Raw genomic sequence first — 5,676 nt, forward strand, 5'->3', positions numbered from 1 at the left:
GTTGTGATTCGTTTATAATCGATATGGACTTCGTCCGGATGGATTAGGACGGGTCATTTCAGTTGGTATCAGAGCGATGGTCTTAGAGAACCAGGTCTACAATAGTGTGTCTAACTGATAAGTCGTTAGGATGCATTAGTGAGTCTGGACTTCGACCGTGTCTGCCTGTCAAAAGTTTTGCTTATCACTTCGTGTCAAAAATTACATGCTTATCATTCTTAGAGAATCACTTGCTTATCATTCTTAGTCTAGACACGTTTTACTGCATTGATTGCATGATTAGTGTATGGACAAAATTCATATCTTAGCATATCTGCTAATTCATATCTTAGCGTATCTGTTATTGTAAACTTTACCTGACATTTTCTGTAGATTCCTCCGTAACTTATGGGATTTTAGTATTATATATGCATATGCAAATTATGTATTGCAGGGTACTAATCTACATCCTAATCTATTTCTTATCGAAAATCCTTCATCTGATTGTACGGGATGAATCCCTCAACCAGTTCGAGTCCCTCAGATTTCGATAGCTATTCCGATAGTTATTTCGACAACTATTCCGACATGGATATTCACCTAAGCTTCGAAAATGGTGTCACCAGAATGAATCAATCAAACAGCCATCCCCAATTCATCTGATGGATTCGTAGTCGACTTAATCAATGAAGATGAGAATAAGTCGATCCCTTCCACCAACCGAATTCACCTCTTGACAAGGAACCTGAAGCGTTTACCGGCGGACCTATCCGAAACACCATCTTCAGCCTCATTTCCAGGGTAGCTCGTCACGATTATATACTATCTAAAATTCTAAACCTTATTCCTCTGCTCGTTCCGACCGACAATCATCTTGGAATAATAAGATAAGTCAACGAACTTCGCGCTCGAGTAATCAATCTGGAGAATATGGTACAAAATGTACCAGCTTCAGCAACATCACCGGCACCAACAGTACCATCAGTAACAGCGCCAGTACCATCAGCAATCCATGCCTCAACATCTCATTATGTACCTCGAGTATAATCATCGTTCTACGTATCGTTCTACATCGATTATCTTCGTTCTTCATGATGATTAAGTAATCTCTAAATGTTTTAGAGATTATGTATTCTAGTTCTAATGGTAAACCAAATGAGTTTAATATCATATTAACTCATTAAATCCATGATTATATCTGAAGAAAATATATATGTATATATATTTTCATAAAGATTGTAATTAAAAATTCTTTTGTACAAACTGTTGATGATGAAAATATTTTAACGGGTAAGTAATACCCGAGGAATATTTAAATTTTACATTAATAAGTTACATTGTACGTTCTTCGAATCTGTTTCAACAGTCATATACTATCCTACTTACATTCACCGATATACGTATCCGTTCACCAAAGAATAACTATTTTCATTCAAATTCAAATTTCATATTAGGATTTTGACATATCAGAATCCAACAAGTGGCATATTGAAGAAAAATGGACACAATAAAAATTGATTAGAAACACACTAATTAACAATATGAAATTTTGTTAAGAATTCACGCTAACAAAATCCTAGCTAACTGTTCCTAGCTAACTGTTAATTCCGTATTACATTTTATTTATCGCAATTTAATTATCGCAATTTATTTTATCGCAATTTAATTCTCGCATTTTTATTTATTGTTATTTAATTTCTGTTATTTACTTTACGCACTTTATTTATCGTTATTTAATTTCTGTTATTTATTTTACTCACTTTAAGTATCGGGACACGTATTTAAGGTTTTGACATATCATATCGACGCATCTATATATATTATTTGGAATCACCATAGACACTCTATATGCAGTAATGATCGAGTTCTCTATACAGGGTTGAGGTTGATTCTACAATAATATATATAGTTTGAGTTATGATCGAGTCTGAGACGTATACGGGTCACGACACGTATTAATTAATTCGAATATTATATATTAAACTATATATATGAATTATTGGACTGTCAACTGTAGACTATCGAATGTGGACTAATAACATTAAACAATTAAAATAAATTAAAATATTGATTATAACATATGAAACTAAACAATTCTTCAAGTTGCCACTTGATTTCATCTTAAACCTTAATTGTACCTTGACGATTCCAATCTGTATTCAAACTTTCATAATTCTTGAAAACACCTCAATCGATAGGATGAATCAACCGCACTTCATTTACGGAAGGAGAGATTTGTGCATATAGTTATGCACCTGAGAAACTCTCGACAACTGAGTAAAAGTTTAACACGTAGCAGCGTCAGATCCTTTGGCATTTATTAGCAAAAATAACTTTGCGACCCCTTTTCAAAGTAGCAAATTTTGTCACAGCTCCAGCTAGTACATCAACCTTTCATTCGAATAAGTCTTATTATAACTTTGATATATAAGTTTACCTTTCATCATCGTTATCGGGGAATCGTTTATATTCCACCACATTAGCAGTAAACTTGCCAGCAACCTCATTGCTCCTTGGCTTAAACCTCTCCGATAAATCACTATATTTATCCATTGAAACCCTATCATATACTCATCGCAATCTTGTAACGAGAACTGCCATAACAATTACCAGGAATCAGCAATCAGTACTTTGAAAACTCACAGCATATCTACATCAACAGTTATATGTATGACATTTATCTCTTAGAATTATGATCTCTCGTTCTGAAATTCTGAAAAACACTCAGTCACAAATCAATACTCTGAATGCTGAAAAAGCTGAATGAAGCAACAGAAACCATAGACAACCATAAACGACCTTAATCATCGAAAGTTTGATGATAAAGAATAGTATGTTGGAAAAGCTCAGAAAAGTTGGAACTGGAAAACGGATTGAGCTAACCACGAAGGAGACCAAGGACAAATACAAGTACCATACCATATATTCAAAGAATCCAGGTAATCTGGATCCGATGAAACCTTCAACGAATATCTGGCTCTGTACTCATGTTAAAATCTTGCAGAAAATCTTTCTCCATCAACCATCGAACTTAGAAATTTCAAAATATCATCATCAATATCTTCGATATTTCTGAGGATATTTTCATAAATATTCTCGTCCGAAATTATATACCTCTTCGTGATTCCTGTGTATCATTATATTGGAAACATTCAATAGAATATTTAGCACTGAAAAGCAGATTATGCGAAACTATGAAGAAAGCCGTGGACAAATCACAAAGAATAAGTTTGACTTCAAAGAATTTAAATGATTCAATGTCTACTAAAGTCTTTAGTGACTATCTTGCTACTTACTCTAAACCCTTGCAGACAATAGTTTCTATCATCATCTGATCTTAGAAATTCCAAGATATCATCGTATCTTTCATTAAAAATATCCTCCATATTTCTGAAGATATTTTCATAAGTATTCTTATCTGAAATCATTAATCTCTTCATGATATCAGTGTTACATCATATAGAAACTGTTAGTTTCTATATTCTGTAAACTTTCGAGCTTAAAATATGAATGTTATTGAAGTAATGTTGGGAACTGATGCATGAGTTAGTATAATATAATGACACTTGATCAATGTGATTATATTACAGTAAGTCATGTTGATTTTCTAAATGGAAAATGATGATTCACAGATTATAACGTCATCATGTGTCATGTTACATAACTCTTTCATTCTGATTAACTTCTGAACATATCAAGAAAATATATTCTTGATAGTTCTATACTCAGTGATTATGATAATTTGACAAATCAAATCGTGCTAATACCTTCTTTCTTATTTAGAACATGATGTTTATCCGAAATTCCATACTTACGAATTCTGGATCATTACTCGCTTTACTAAAGGTCGGGAGAATAATAAAAAGGCAAAGAGATCTAAAATATAAGAGAAAATATAAAGCCCAATGACAATACCGAAATTACAAACCGTGGATATCAGTACGTATAGCAATATAAAGACACGGGAGGATTATAAATACAATAATCCCTAGAGCATAATAGAAATAAATAGATTCCTCAGGTGGGAGTTGGAAAAGAAGAACGATCATTGCGATAGTTAGAATAAGAACAAGGATCAGAACAGGGTTAAGCATTTTCATAAATCCTTTGAATTTGGGAATTGAGTATAGAAGTGGTGAAAATAAATGGAACGGAAAAGGTAAATTTATAAAGGAAATATCAGACGTAGTAATTGGGGCAGATCACCGCATTTAATTAAAGAGATCTTAATTTCCATAAATCCCGAAGAATCAGATCTTATAGATCTTCAAGATTTTCTTTAAATCCCTTGAATTCCGGAATTCAACCAAGACAACATTAAAAGTTAAGACGCACCTTGTTTTCTAAATTTAATCGTGACTACGTCAAAAGTTATAGAAAATCTCCATTTCTTCATCTCGATCTTTTGTGATAGCTTCCTTCGTGCTCTTCGAATAATCGAATTACTTTATCTGTATTATTCAATAATGATAAAACTCTATTTATCAGCTCATATTCGTCAGGAAAACATTTTTATTGTTAGCCATAACTACCTCACTCAAATTTCGGGACGAAATTTCTTTAACGGGTAGGTACTGTGATGACCCGGGAATTTCCGACCAAATTTAAACTTAATCTTTATATCATTTCGATACGATAAGCAAAGTATGTAATGTTGAGTCTCATAATTTTGAACTGTTTCATATATCCAAATTGACTTTCGACCATTCCCGACGATTCACAAACAACTATTTGTAAATAGATAACATATATACTTAAACAGGTATAGGTATTTACAATTTGAAATATAATTTAGAATATTATGATTATTAGGATTTATATTGTAATAAATAAAATAAAATGCGATTAATGGAAACTATAGATTATAATAATATATATAAAAATATTACTTGTAAATATATAATATTATATTTAGTTGTTTAAAAGAACATAATCAATATATATTTATTTACTTAAACTTATTAATTATGATTTGATATATATATATATATATATATATATATATATATATATATATATATATATATATATATATATATATATATATATATATATATATATAGAATGTGTATATTGAAAATGAATGATTTCGAGCTTAAATAGTAAACGTCAGTCAAACTCGGTTGGCATTTCGCCAGTGTTCATATAGTTCTATTACGTGTTTAAGAAGATTGAAAATAAAAATTGAACTGTAAATTAATTATGAAGATTTTAGATTTGCTAAAGATATTTTTACATTTCTAAATTTAAACATTAGTACTCCGTACAAATAAATTGGAACAGAAAATAAATAATTATCGAACATTTTTGATCAGGTTTCAAACAATTAATGAGTGAAATAACTAAATATATTTAACCTAAAAGTTTGGGATTTTTAGGAACACTTTTATACGACAACTGTTTAGCAATGAACACAATACTGTCATCCGGGAAAAAGTGTCGGTACACATTATTAAGAGTTGAGAATGCTTTTTATATCCCACACACTTTAAAATTATTAATCAGTACTATATTTATAATTATTATTATTATATTAAACATTATGTAATGTAAATATAATTCTAGTATATATATGTATATCGATGTATAGGCATGGGATCATCAATCATTCATGAGCTTCCATCACCTCACCTGCATCCTCCACTCCACCGCCGCCTCCAACACCATCGTACAACCACCACAACCATAGCTCTCTCT

This window comes from Rutidosis leptorrhynchoides, chromosome 1 (genome assembly GCF_046630445.1).
Source record: "Rutidosis leptorrhynchoides isolate AG116_Rl617_1_P2 chromosome 1, CSIRO_AGI_Rlap_v1, whole genome shotgun sequence".
Taxonomy (NCBI): Eukaryota; Viridiplantae; Streptophyta; class Magnoliopsida; order Asterales; family Asteraceae; genus Rutidosis; species Rutidosis leptorrhynchoides.